We start from the raw sequence: 14,906 nt of genomic DNA, 5'->3' as shown, positions 1-14,906 counted from the left end.
CCAGCTTGGTGGCACATTCCCCCCACTGCCTGCCCAGGGCTCTGCTGCCTGGAGCTGTCCCTGCCAGCAGCTGCTTCCCTGTGCCCAGGGCTGAGCCCTGCCAGTGCTGCCAGAGCCCAGCCCAGCCCTGGGGACTCAGCTCTGCCCTGCAGACCCCTCCCAGCACAGGACACTGCCTAGGGCCAGCTCTGCCTCTGCAGGCTCTGATGGCAATATCACAGCAACACTGAGGAGGCTGGAAAAATGACACTGGTGTTACCTCTAAGTGCTGAATTCTGTCACTGACTGCTTTATTAAGATCCGAGATAAAAAAATTTATTTTTCCCATCCTGAACTGAGAGATGAATATCTATATGCAATTTCCCCACCTACGCAACACAGAGCAATAGAATATAAAATCAGGATTATCTTTTGTATGCAGTCCCTGCCTCTCTGTGCTCCCTATGTAATCTACCTAGAAATATTCTGGAGTTAAATGTCATGCTGGGAGCAGTCCTGAAAAATGCAGCATCCTCACCACACAAGCAGAACACTTCCATGCCTTACCAGTTGTCTCCTTCCACCCAGACCTTGTCCCCCAGTGCTGGGAGCAGCTCCCAGGGCTGGCTGAGAGCTGTCCCTGGCAGGCAGCAGAGTCCCTGCCCCAGCACAGCACCCTGGGCTGCAGGACCCTGCTCTGCACGACAGCCCTGGGCATCCCTGGCTGCTCTACACAAGAGATCATCAGAGAATGTACTCACACAGTCTGCAGGCATTGGGATGTTGCAGCTTTAGGAGATGACTGCAGGAGCTGCAGCTGCATTGTCCTGCAGCCAGAGGCTTCCTGTGTCAAGGGCTGGGAGTGATTCTGCCCCAGTCCCTTCTGAGCATCTTCCCAGCCCTGACTGATTGAAGCTCTCTGTGCCTCTGTGCTGTGCCTGGGGTGGCTGCAGGCAGTGCCCCATCCCTGCTGGGCTGGGAGAAGAGCTGCTCATGAAGAGAAATGTGTTTTTGAAGCTCTTCTTGGTTGCCAGGATCTCCTTCTGTGCCAGGATCCCAGCCCAGCTCATCAGCACAGACACAGCACAAGGACTTTAATGACCCTCTCAGGGCGTTGGTGCTGTCTGCATCAGACTCAGTCGCTCAGTGTGTACTTGAAAAACTTCTCAAGAACTCAAATTTTAATTGAAACACTGAAGTTTCTTCAAGTTTTAATGGGTCCCACTGAGGGACAGGACTGAGAAAGTGTCTCCAGGTTCCTGTTAGAGCAGAACACTGGAGGCACTGATGACAGGTGGGGACAAACAAGGGAAATGTGTCTGTGATGCTGAGCACATCTGGATGTGTTTCAGGAATGCAAAGAACCAAGGGCTGAGCCCCAGCCCCTGGCAAGGCACATCCTGTCCCTCCCTCATTGCTCAGGGCTCTTCCCGGGCCACTGGGCTCTGGCCATGTGCAATGCCAAGGGCAGCACCATGGGGCGGCCCCTGCCAGGCTGCTGAGCAGGGACAAGGAGGCAATGAGGCCCCAGCACAGCAAGGCTCACTTGTCCCCTGCTGGCCTCAGGCCCAGGGCCAGCCTGCATGGCCCAAGTGCTGCAGGAGTTGGCTGTGTCAGGGCCTTTCAGCTGCTGCCCATCCCTGTGCCCTCTGCAGCCCAGGCTGTCCTACGGTGTCCATGCCCTGCGCCTCTGTCCCTGCAGGCTGTCGTCATCCCCCGGCTGCCCCACCTCGCTGGCCCCTTCCTTTGCTGACAGCTCTGCCTCCTGCCTGCCTCTGCCTGCACACACAGAGCCTTGGCCTTGACACCAAAAGGGTTCATTGAAGTTTTTACTGCACCTCTGAAATTTTAGCACAGGTATAAGTCATATAGGGGACTGCTTTCCCAGCCAGAAAAGCTGGAAGAGAAAAATAAGAAACCTGGCTCATGAATGATGTGATAGAAAAAATAGAAACTGAATCTGGTAACTTTGGGTGACTTTTATAGAAATGAGTAAATTTTAAAGCACATGTTGTGACTTAATATAGGCAACACACTTGTAGAATAACATGTGCACATAAGATTAGTTTTCATCTCAGATTGGACCTGAGGCCTGAATAAAATGATGCCCCCTTTAACACCAAATTAGCATTAAGGAGGTATATTCTGATATTTTGGAGATTTGGTGACAGCAAGGCCTCACAGAACCAAGGAGTCAAATATTCCACTATGGATCCTGAAGGAACAAAGGCGCCTTTTGACAGTATGGGAGCTCATGGAACCAAAATCCAGTTTGACAGAGTGGGTCCACATGGAGCTGATGGTCCTTTCTGACACTGCAGCTCCAAGGAGAGCATTGTGGCACTGAGAAACATCATGGAACCAAAAGTTCATTGTGACATAGAAAGGCCTCATTGGAACCAAGGGGCCATTGTGACACTGTGGGGCCACATGGAACCAATGGTCCATTGTTATACTGCAGATCCAAGGAGGCCATGGTGACACTGTGGAACCCCCTGCAACCATGGGTGCATTGTGACACTGCAGAACCTCCCAGAACCAAGGTGACCATGTTATACTACAGAACCTCATGGAACCAAGGGTCCATTGTTACACTGTGGGAACTCATAAAACCAAACATCCATTGTGACCCTGCAGGGCCTCATGTAACAATGGAGATTATTATGAAACAGAATCACGAAGTTGGAAATGACCTTTGAGATCTTCAGATCCAACCTATGACCTAACATCACCTCAAAAACTTAACCATGACTCTGAGTGCCACATCCAGTCTTTTTATAAATGCCTCCAGGGACAATGACTCCACCACCTGCCTTGGCAGAAGATTCCAGTTCCCAATCACTCTTTTACTGAAGAATTTTTCCTGATATCAAACCTAAACTACCTCTGGCTCATCTTCAGACTGTGTCCTCTCGTTCTGTCAGGTGCTGCCTGGGAGAAGAGACCGACCCCCACCTGACTACAGCCTCTGTTCAGGTGGTTGTAGAGAGTCTCCCTGGAGACCATTGTAGCCACTGGGGCATTGTAGCACGGCAGGGCCTCATGGAATCAAGGGGACCACAGTGACAGTGTGGGGCTCCATGGGACAAAGGGACCATTCTGACACCGTGGAACCAAGGAGACCTTTGTGGCACTTTGGGGCTCCATGGAACCAAAGGTCCATTGTGACTCAGCAACATGGAGGACATTTTTACAGTTTGAGGCTTTGTGAAACAACAGGACCATTGTGGCATTTTAGGGCCTTATAAAACTCCAGAAATCGTAGTGATGCTGTGGAGCTCAATGCAACCAAGGGGTCATTGTGACACTGTGGGGTGTCGTGGAATCATGGAGACTATTGTGACACTTTATGGTCCCATGGAACCAAGGAGATCATTGTGGCACTTCAAGGCCTCATGGAAGCAAGGAACCATTGTGACACTATGGGTCTCATCACACCAAGGGCTGGGGTGCCAACTGTGCGGCACCATTGAACCGAGGAGTCCATTGTGACACTACAGGGCCTCATGGAACTGAGGATTCATGGAACAGTGCTGGACTTCATGGAACCAAAGGTCCATTGTGACACTGTGGGACCTCATGGAATCCTGGAGGCCATGATGACACTTTGAGGCCTCGTTGAATCAAGGGGCTCTGCAGGATCTTGTGGAACCAAGGAGACCCTTCTGCCATTGTGAGTCCCCAAGGAACCAAGGGTCCATTGGGATACTGCAGTGTGGGAAATGAAGGCACGGAGAGCTCTCAGGGCCTTGTGCATACAGGCTCAGAGACAGAGATGGATACAGGGTTTGACCTAAGACCTTGGAGAAGACTTAGAGAATTAGAGCATTTAAGTGGAAGAGACATGAACAAAGAATATGAGTTTGTAGTTAAAGTAGAAATATGTTTTAAGCAAACAGAAATTAATATTATGTAAGCAAAGTAATACATTAAAATAGTAATAGATTTTAAAGTTTAGCAATAGAACCTTTGTAAGGCTAGTTAGACGTTTAAGATGTATCAGTGAATGTTTGTGAAGTGTTATATGATTGGCTGAAAAATTATTCATTTCAGCAAAGCCATGGGAAATAAAGCAATTAATGATTGCTGTAAAAATACACTAGGAAGCTTTGTAGAAGTATTTGATTGGCTAAAACACTAACATAAGGCATTGTAACTGAGAATTAACGTCTCACCCTTCTATGAAACTGATGCCATAAGGCAACAAACCATCTTTTACAAGTGTCTCAGTTGCTCCATCTCTAGTAATATTTATATTCCCATACTGTGGTACCAAGGAGATTCCTATGACACTGCAAGGCTTCATGGAAGAAAGGAGGGCCCATTGTGACACAACAGGGACTTGTGCAGCCTAGTGGCCATTGTGACACTGCAGGACCTTATGGAATAATGGAGAGCATGGAAATTGTGACACCAATTGTGGCATTGTGTAGTCCCATGGAACCAAGGAAAGCATTCTGACACTGCAAGGCCTGATGGGAGCAAGGGACCATTGTGACATTAAGGAGGCCCACGGACACAAGAGGCCAGTGTGACACATCTGGGCCTCGTGGAACCAAGAATCCAATATGACACTACCATGGTGACACTGCAGGGCCCCATGGAATCATGGAGACCATTGTGACACTTTGGGGCCCATGGAACCAAAGGGCCATTGTGACCCTGCAGGGTCTCATGGAAAGATGGGGCCATTTTGACATTTCAGAAAAAAGAACATGGAAACACTACAGGGCCTCATAGAAAAAAGAGAATGTGGAACAGATCTGGTTGGCTTGTCATCTCAGAGGCTTCCTGACAGGTCTGGCTGACCTTGGAATGTCAAGGACCACTGGTCATCAGCCCCTGGAGCACTCAGGCTCTGTCCTTTTCTTCCTCTGGAAAAGAACCATCCTCCTCCTCCAAGTGTGTGGGGCCAATCCTCCTAAAAAATTCCCTATATGCAAGTGTTTCTCCCACACAAAAGCTGCCAGGACAGGCAGCTCTGGCCAGCCTTGGCCTCTGGTGGTCACCTCTCATTTGCCCCTGAAAAAGAGGAATCTGTGGTTTCCCTCCTATAGAAAGAACAATCCATCTCATCCAGGCGCCCATGGCCAAAATATGATTTTGTTCCAAAACTCCATAGAGCCAAGGATTGCTCCCAGTAGAAACCTCCAGGAGAGACAAATGTGACTGGTTTGGCATCACTGCCTCTCATCGACCACCAAAACACTGGGCTCTGTGCTTCCCTTCCAATGGAAAAGAAGCATCCTTCTTGTCCATGTGCCCATGGGCCAAAACTGAGATTCCACCTCACAAATTTTCTATATACAATGATTGCTTAGAGGGAAAAAGTAGGCAAGACAGACAGGTTTGGCTGGCTTAAGCCTCTGATGATTTTCTTAAGACTATGAGGGCAAAATATTCATTTGACAACACCTTGACAAGGTGGGGCTTTGGGGCAGCAAAGGACAATATAGGGACAAAGGAGCGCTGTGCTCAAAGGAGTGGAGACTGAGGACAGCAGAGGAGAGACATGGGAGGAATAGAAGGGTGATTTCAGAGCTGGTGAATCCTTTTGACATAGCAGATGACAGCTGGAGAAAAAAGAATTAATGCAAAGGGCACATGAAGAGGCCCAGATTGGACAAAAAGATAAAGCAATTCCTCTCTCAGGGCAGGGCTGGGTGCAGCACATCCCCCAGAAGGAGTCTGGAGCAGCCCAAGGCTCTGTGTGTCCAGGCAGAGGCAGGCAGGAGGCAGAGCTGTCAGCAAAGGAAGGGGCCAGCGAGGTGGGGCAGCCGGGGGATGACGACAGCCTGCAGGGACAGAGGCGCAGGGCATGGACACCGTAGGACAGCCTGGGCTGCAGAGGGCACAGGGATGGGCAGCAGCTGAAAGGCCCTGACACAGCCAACTCCTGCAGCACTTGGGCCATGCAGGCTGGCCCTGGGCCTGAGGCCAGCAGGGGACAAGTGAGCCTTGCTGTGCTGGGGCCTCATTGCCTCCTTGTCCCTGCCCAGCAGCCTGGCAGGGGCCGCCCCATGGTGCTGCCCTTGGCATTGCACATGGCCAGAGCCCAGTGACCCGGGAAGAGCCCTGAGCAATGAGGGAGGGACAGGATCTGCCTTGCCAGGGGCTGGGGCTCAGCCCTTGGCCCTTTGCATTCCTGAAACACATCCAGGTTTGCTCAGCATCAGAGACACCTTTCCCTTGTTTGTCCTTACCTGTCATCAGTGCCTCCAGTGTTCTGCTCTAACTGGAACCTGGGGACATTTTCATGTGAGTTGTGACCCTCAGTGGAGTCCATCAAAACTTCACGAAACTTTGGAATTTCAATTTAAGTTTTCAGAAGATTTCTGAAGACACTCTCAGGAAATGATTCTGATGTAAATAGCCCCAAAACCCAGAGAGGGTCATTAAAGTCCTTGTGCTGTGTCTGTGCTGCTGAGCTGGGCCAGGCTCCTGGCCCAGAGGGTGATTGTGGCAAGGAAGAAGAGTTTCAAAACATTTCTCTTGATGAGCAGCTCCTCTCCCAGCCCAGCAGGGCTGGAGCACTGCCTGCATGTTGGAATATCCCTGCTCTACAGAGATGGGGCAACTGAGTGGCTTCTTGTTTTTAAGATTTTCTTCCTTTATGAGTCTTGTTGAAGGGTGAAACATAAGACGTGCAAAATTCTATCAGAAGCCAAGTTATTTCCTGGTTACAATACCTTAGAAATGTTTTTCAGCCTATTAGCTTTTGCCAGACAATGGTGCTAATAATTGTAACACCAGTCACCTATTATTGTATCCCACGTGGTCTTACCACAGTGCATCTTTCACAGTTTTAATTCTCCAAAATATCTGTTTTTTTGCAAGGCCATTGTTTGAACCTTGTTTCTAGTTCAATCTGTCTCTCAACAGTGTCTTCTCTATTCCAGGGCCTTTCTAAGTCAGCACACCTTATCTCAGAGTTTGCATCCAGATGTACAAGACTGTGTGAGCTTTCAGTCAGGCTTTGAGAATCCTTCACAAATCCAATTCTCACAGAGCTGGGGTGAACATTGGTGACATCAACTACAATAACCAATAGAACTGAAGGAATTCACATGTGCCTACAAAGGCCTGTGGGAGGGAGGAACATCTCGCCATGATCTAGAGGGGTGTTTCTCCTTGCCTGTTGTTGTCCCTCCAGGGCTGAAGTCACAAAGCTGTCTGAGCCTCCACAGGAGGAGTATCAGTGCAAGATTTTACCTGATAAAGCACCAAATGATCCATAGACTATGGAATGGCTTTACAAGTGTGGGAAGGTTTTCAACTGCAGCTCCAACCTCATCACCCACCACTGCCTCTGCACTGGGGAAAGGCCCTATGAGGGTGGGGAATCTGGGAAGAGCTTTGGGTGGAGCAACAAGGTGATCCAGTACCAGAGGACTCACACCAGGGGGAGGCCCTCTGAGTGTCCTGGGTATTTGAAGAGGTTTCAGAACAGGTCTGCTGTCCTCTGCTGTAAGAGAGGAGAGGCCCTTCTGCTTCCCTGACTGCAGGAAGGGCTGCAGCTGCAACTCCACCCTCATCAGGCACCGGAGCATCCACACTGGGGAGAGGCCATAGGAGTGTCCCCAGTGTGGGAAGAGCTTCACCCAGAGCTCTCTCTTGGCCAAACACCAACGCAGGCACCAGTAAGGGAAGCCCTGTGAGTGTCCCAGCTGTGGGAAGAGCTTCGTGTGCATCTCCAACCTCATCCCCCATCACAGGAGCCACGCTGGTTGGGCAGAGCCCTGGTGGCCCACATCCCTGGTGATCCAGGTTGGGATGACACCTGGCTGGTGCTCTTCAAGTCCTCCTGGATCCCCATGGGCACCTGGATGAACCCTGGGGCAGGAACATCCATGGGGACTCAGATCAACATTGGAAATTAATTGAGGAGATGATTTTTTTACTTTACAGCCCAAAAAATCTCATCTGCTGTGTCCAGTTGTTTCTTCTGGTGGCATCAAGCAATGCTGGATGATCTTGGAGATCTTTTCCTACCTGAATAATTCCCATGTCGATCCCATCAAAACACCCAGAATTGGGGTTCAAATAAAGAGATCAAGCAAAGAGATCTCAAGCTGAATCATTTTACTGGCATTTGAGCATGAATTTGGGGTTCAGGGCAATATTCAGGAGGATTTGGTAATCTGAGACTGCCTGAGCCAAGGACGATGGTGTCACAATCCGCTATTAATACAGAGCGGGGGTCGTGATGGTTCTTTTGATCTTAAAGGTGCAAAGAGCCAAAGTGCAGGGGACAAAATCAGTTTATTCAACAGCAGAAAATCAGCTTATTCAACAACAGCAATGTATTTCATCAAATGCCAACAACTCAGTTACGGTAAAGGGGAGAGGTATAGGAAACAAAGTATAGGGAGAGGGGAAGGAAAGGAAGGGATGGGAAAATAGCTACCAACAGACGAGACGGGCATCCTCACGGGTCATCCGATAGACGAGTCTTTATCCATGAGGAGATCTCAGGGGTCTTCTCCAGGGGGTAGACGGGTCTTCATCAGTGGAGAGATCTCAAAGGGTCTTTCCTGAGGGTCACTCTTTTATAGCCCTTCTCCAAAGCGAGTGGCCTCTGGCCAAGAGGTGGGAAGATTTATGGGCCATTGTGTGGTGCTGCAGGAGACAGGTACGGTCAAGCAGTCCTCAGTTGGTACAACACAACCTCTGGTTGGTGCCACAACAGCACAGTCCAGTGAACACAATACACCAGCACACAGTCACGAGCATCCACCTTGGCCCGGCCAGGAAACCATTGTTGGGAGTCAGCCTGGGTGGGGGTCCTCGAGGTCTCTTTGCGACGGTCGGGAGGCAAAATCGAGGGAAACATCAGACCTACCCTTACAGATAGAGACACTTCAAGAAAGAAATCATGAATGAGCAGAAAGAGCCTGTCCCAGTGTGCCAGAAGTGAGCCAGTGAGGAAAATGACTTGCCCGGCTGGGTATGGAGATTTTTCTGGGCACTCAGGGAAAAATTTGGGTGCATCATATTTGGAAAGAGGTGCAGGCAACTCAGGAAGTGTTTAAGGATGTTATTAAGTCATGCAGAAAGAAAATGTGAGAAGTGAAAGCTAAATTAGGACTTAACCTGGCCACTTCTGTGAAAAAATAATAGAAAGTATTTCTGTAAATAAATTAATTGAAAACTGTTGGATAAGGAGAACCTCTACTCTTTATTTGATGCAGTGGGTAATATAGTAACTAAAGATGAGGAAAAGGCTGAGGTACTCCACCCCTTCATCGCCTCAGTTTTCAACAATAAGACAGGTTGTCCCCAGGACAAGTGTTCTCCTGAGCACGTAGATGGGGACAGGGAGAACTACAGACCCCTGTAATCCAGGAGGAAGCATCTGGGGACCTGCTGAGCCACTCAGATGCTCACTGGTGTCTCTGGGAACAGATGGGATCCATCCTAGGGGGATGAGGGAGCTGCTGGAAGAGCTCCCCAAGCTGCTCTCCATCATTTCTCATCAGTGCTGGCTCAGCAGGGAGGTGCCAGAGGACTGGAGGTTCCAATGTGAGCTCATGCCCAAGAAGGGCTGGAAGGAGGATGTGGGGAACTGCAGGCCTGTCAGCCTGACCTGGGTGCCTGGTGAGGTGATGGAACAGATCACCTTGAGTGCCATCACAGGGCACCCACAGGATGGCTGAGGGATCAGAGGCAACCAGCCTGGATTTCAATATCTGCATTGAGGATCTAGATGAGGGGATTTAGTGCACCATCAGCAAATGTGCAGATAGCACCAAGCTGGGTGTGAGTGTGGATGTGCTGGAGGGCAGGAGGGCTCTGCAGAGGGACTCAGACACCACTGTGACACTGACACTGCAGGGTGTCATGGCACCAAGAAACCATTGTGACACTGCAGGATCTTGTGTCAGCAGGGGTCCATTGTGGCACCATGCGAACAAGGAGTCCAGTGTGGCACTATGGACCCTTATGGAATTCGGGGGTCCCTGTGACTCCATGCGACTTCATGAAATCAAGAAGACAGCTGTGCCACTTTTTGTCCTTGTGGAAACAAGGAGACCACTGTGACACTGCTGGAACTTGTATAACCAAGAGGCCATTGTGACACTGTGGAACCAAGGAGAGCATTGCTGCACTGTGAGACCTCATGGAACCAAGGATCCATTGTGACATTGCAGGGTACAAGGATCCAGGGGACTTTGTGATACCCTGGGGCTCCATGGAACCAAAGGGACATTGTGACACATGGAGGCCTCATGAAATTGTGAGACTCTAGGACCGTATGGAATCGTGCTGACATTAAGCTGGGTGTGAGTGTGGATCTTCTGGAAGGTAGGAGGGCTCTATACACGGGCCTGGACAGGCTGGATCCAGGGCCCAAATCCAATGAGAGGTTTAACAAGACCAAATGCTGGCTCCTGCACTTTGGCAACAACAACCCCTGCAGTGCTCCAGGCTGGGGACAGAGTGGCTGGACAGCAGCCAGGCAGAAAGGGACCTGGGGGCACTGATGGACAGCAGGCTGGACATGAGCCAGAAGTGTGCCCAGCTGGACAAGAAAGTCAATGGCAACTGGCCACAATCAAGAATGGTGTGGCCAGCAGGAGCAGGGAAGTGATTCTTCTCCTGTACTCGGCAGTTGCAGGATGAGCCCTGGGCCTCCTCTTCACAAGGTCCAGCAGCCCAGGGCCCTCAGCTTCTCCACACAGCCCCAAAGCCCATCCTGTCAATCCTGCAGAGCCTCTCCAGCCCCTCCTCATTGGCCACAACAGGGAGCCCCACACCCAGACACAGCAGCCCAGATGTGCCCCCCTGGCCTGTGGTGCCTCTGGCAAGGGAGCAGCACGAGGCACTGCAGAACCCTGCAGAAAATTCCTGAAGCACTTGGAGGATGATCCTGCTCCCCAAGGGACGTTCCCATGGTGCCGACTCAGGAACTGAAATGATGAGTGGGGCCAGAGAGGAAAGGGCAGAGATGGGTTGTTTGCAGAGGAGGGTACACGGATGGGCAAGACGAAGAAATCTAGAAACATTTCTAGCAAGAGTAAAGATAGGAAAGATGAAGCCAAGCAAATGCTCAGGACAGTTTTGGAGTGGCTGCCAGGCAGCCCTGGCTCTGAACAACAACATCTGCAATGGGACAGGAAACTCACAGCTGATGGGAACAAACTTTCTGGCTGACTTCAGAGGCCACGACAAAGCCGAGTGGTTTCCCTGCCGTCCCCCAGCCCTTGCTGGCCCCAGGGGCTGATGACATTTGTGCTCACTCAGCTCCATGTCCCCACAGCAGCCCTATGGGGGTGCTGAGCCTGCTGTGTGCAATGCAAACAGGGGCTCCTGAGCCAGTGCTGCCGTGTGTGTGCCTGCAAGGATGCGGCTCCTGTGTGAGCTGGGGGAGAGGCCAGGGCTGCAGAGGGGGGATGTTGTTGGCAGGTGCATGAAGACGCTCTGGGACGCTGCCCTGGGGTGTCCAGCACAGTGGGGATGGATCAGCCCCTGCTCTGCTGCTCCTTGCCAGGGTGTCCCCCTTGCAGGGAGCTTGCAGAGCACCAGCCATGCTGTTTGCCCCCAGCCTGCCCACGGCCAGCCTGGGGCTGCTCCCGGGGCTTTTCTGTGCTCAGCATTGGCCTGGCCAAGTGTTGTGGAGAGAGCCTGGCCAAGGAGCCCGGAGCCCCCAGGCCCTGGCCTGAGGCGCCAGCGCTGCCCCAGCAGTGCCCATGGCCTGTCCCTGCTGCAGCCTTGGCACTGCCACCCCCAGGGCTGTGCCCGGCCCCGAGAGCACTCAGGCCCTGCAGCAACACGAGGGCCAGGAGGGCAGCGGGGCAGTGGCACGGGAGCAGCACTGGCAACACCAAGTGCTGCTGCTGCTGCTGGGCACAGCTGCTGTGCCAGCACTGATCTGCCCCAGCTCTGCACACAGACATTGCTGCTGCAGCTGCAGAGAAGGGAACAAAAGGGGCATCTCTGGAGAAAAATTTGCTCGGAGTACCTTTATTTTGTTTAAAGCCACCAAGAGTGCAGGCCCTCATTGACACAGTCTGTGGCCACACAGAAGATGGAGATGAATAAATGAGAAATGGAAGAAACAACGTCTTGTTTTGTGGACAACATGATATAAGTTAAACAAAGAAAAAATAACCCCACAACCAAACCAACCAGATGTATCAAAGTTGACTTTTATTACAAGTGATTTGCAGAAATTTGCCAGCAGTTTAATTTTTCTGAAGGCATCCAGTCATCCTTCCCCACACTGCAGCATTGAGCTCCTGGTTCCTCAGGCTGTAAATGAGAGGGTTCAGGGCTGGAGGCACCACTGAGTACAGAACTGACAGTGCCAGATCAAGGGATGGGGAGGTCAGAGACGGGGGCTTCAGGTGAGCAAACATGATAGTGCTGAGAAACAAGGAGACCACAGCCAGGTGAGGGAGACAGGTGGAAAAGGCTTTGTGCCGTCCCTGCTCAGAGGGGATCCTCAGCACAGCCCTGAAGATCTGCACATAGGAGAAAACTATGAACACAAAACAACACAATGATGAACTGACAGTTATCACAAGAAGCCCAAGTTCCCTGAGATAGGATTTGGAGCAGGACAGCTTGAGGATCTGGGGTACCTCACAGAAGAACTGGCCCAGGGCATTGCCATGGCACAGGGGCAGGGAAAATGTATTGGCTGTGTGCAGCAGAGCATTGAGAAAGCCACTGGCCCAGGCAGCTGCTGCCATGTGGGCACAAGCTCTGCTGCCCAGGAGGGTCCTGTAGTGCAGGGGTTTGCAGATGGACACGTAGCGGTCGTAGCACATGATGGTCAGGAGATAATACTCTGCACCAATGAAGAATAGAAGGAAAAAGAGCTGAGCTGCACATCCTGTGTAGGATATGTGTCTGATGTTCCAGAGGGAATTGTGCATGGCTTTGGGGACAGTGGTGCAGATGGAGCCCAGGTCAGTGAGGGCCAGGTTGAGCAGGAAGAAGAACATGGGGGTGTGCAGGTGGTGGCCGCAGGCTATGGCGCTGATGATGAGGCCGTTGGCCAGGAGGGCAGCCAGGGAGATGGCCAGGAAGAGGCAGAAGTGCAGGAGCTGCAGCTGCTGCGTGTCTGCCAATGGCAGCAGGAGGAAGTGGCTGATGGAGCTGCTGTTGGACATTTCTGCACTGTGGGCATTGAGGACTGTTGAAACAAAACATTGACAAGTGGGGACCAACCTCTTTGAATCATTCATATGTGATATTATATAGATTTCACTGAAAACTATTTCTTATCCTTTGGAGAAACTTCACTTAGGATTTAGATTTTTGAGCTCAGTTTGTGCTCCTGAGTTAGTGCTTCATCTTCAGCAGTGCTCTCAGTCTGAACACTGAAGAGCCCAGAGGGAAGACAGGGCTCCCTGTGCCCCAGTGCAGTCAGTCCTGCTAGTCCCACAGAGCTGAACTCTGCTAGTCACAACTCTGTCTAATTCAGGCTGATGGCACTTAAAACATTTTAGAGAAATAAATTAGCCTTTTTGAAGGATCTAATTTCAAAACAGAGAGAGGGAAACCAAGGTTTGGTCAGGCTCTCTGCTGCCTGGAGTTGTGCTTACTGGGAGCTGTTTCTCTCTATCCAAGCCTTGTCCCTGCCAGTGCTGCCAGAGCCCAGCCCAGCCCTGGGGGCTCAGCTCTGCCCTGCACACCCCTCCCAGCACAGGGCACTGCCCAGGGCCATCTCCCTGCCAGCAGGGCCTTAAGGGCAGCTCACACAAACTGAGATGCTGCAAGCCAAGGTGCTGCTGCTGCTGTCTGGAGGCACAGGAGGGTGAGGAGGCACTTTGTGAGGGAGATGGGAGGCAGATGTGCTGATGCCCAGGGGGACAGTGCAGGAGTGTCAGTGACACAGACACACCTGACAGCCCCTTTGCCTTGCCTTGAGGAGAAAGCTGAGAGCAGCCCTGGCCATGCAGCACCATCTCCACAGCAGGAGGAATCTGCCCTGATGGGGGTGGCTCCTTGCACCTCCAACTTCTCCCCACAGTCCATGGGGAGCTGCCAGGCAGGCTGAGAGCTGTCCCTGGCAGGTGGCACATGGGCCGGGCTGACCAAGAGCCCTGAGGGCTGCAGGAGCTGCTCTGCAGGACAGCCCTGGGCAGCCCTGGCTGCAGCCCCAGCTTCAGCCCCTGCAGCCGTCCCTGGCAGCAGGAGCCGTCCTGCCCTGTCCCTTTGACGGTGCCCAGGGCAGCCCCCTCTGCAGCACATCCTCCCCAAACCAGAAATAGCAGCAGAACCATCCTTCCTTTCATGTCAGTGTTTCATGGATCAGCTTTAGGAGATCCCTGCAGCCAGAGACTTACTGTGTCAGAAGTGGTGAAGATTTCTCCATGAATAAACTCAGAATTGTCCTTGCAGTTGCTTTAAGCCTCTGTCTGGTTCACTCCTCCTAGGTACATGCAGGCAGTGCTCTCAGCCCCAATGGGCTGGGAGAGGAGCTGTTCCTCAGCAATGTCTTTTTGAAGCTTTTCTTGGTTGCCAGGATCTCCCTCTGTGCCAGGAGCCCAGCCCAGCTCATCAGCACAGACACAGCACAAGGACTTTAATGACCCTCTCAGGGTTTTTGCTGTTTACATCATACTCTGTCCCTCAGAGTATGCTCAAAAAATTTCTCAAGAACTCCAAGTTAAATTGAAACTCCGAAGTATGTTAAGTTTTAATGGATACTACTGAGGGATATTACTCAGTTAGTGTCCCCAGATTCCAGTTAGAACACTGGCGGCACTGATGACAGGTGGGGACAAACAAGGGAAAGGTGTCTCTGGTGCTGAGCACACCTGGATGTGTTTCAGGAATGCCAAGGGCCAAGGGCTGAGCCCCAGCCCCTGGCAAGGCAGATCCTGTCCCTCCCTCATTGCTCAGGGCTCTTCCCGGGCCACTGGGCTCTGGCCATGTGCAATGCCAAGGGCAGCACCATGGGGCGGCCCCTGCCA

The 14,906-nt window shown here is 51.6% G+C and overlaps 1 protein-coding gene across 1 annotated transcript in view; it reads left to right on the top strand.

Moving 5' to 3' along the window:
• The window catches only part of LOC148217303 (uncharacterized), a 262,278-nt gene that overhangs the window by 224,166 nt on the left and 23,206 nt on the right, over positions 1-14,906 (top strand). The gene's annotated exons all lie outside the window — the stretch shown is intronic.

Source organism: Sturnus vulgaris, unplaced genomic scaffold (genome assembly GCF_052056855.1).
Source record: "Sturnus vulgaris isolate bStuVul1 unplaced genomic scaffold, bStuVul1.hap1 Scaffold_87, whole genome shotgun sequence".
Lineage (NCBI taxonomy): Eukaryota > Metazoa > Chordata > Aves > Passeriformes > Sturnidae > Sturnus > Sturnus vulgaris.
Note: the sequence above shows the minus strand (reverse complement) of the source record. Positions and strands in the feature narration are given on the sequence as shown.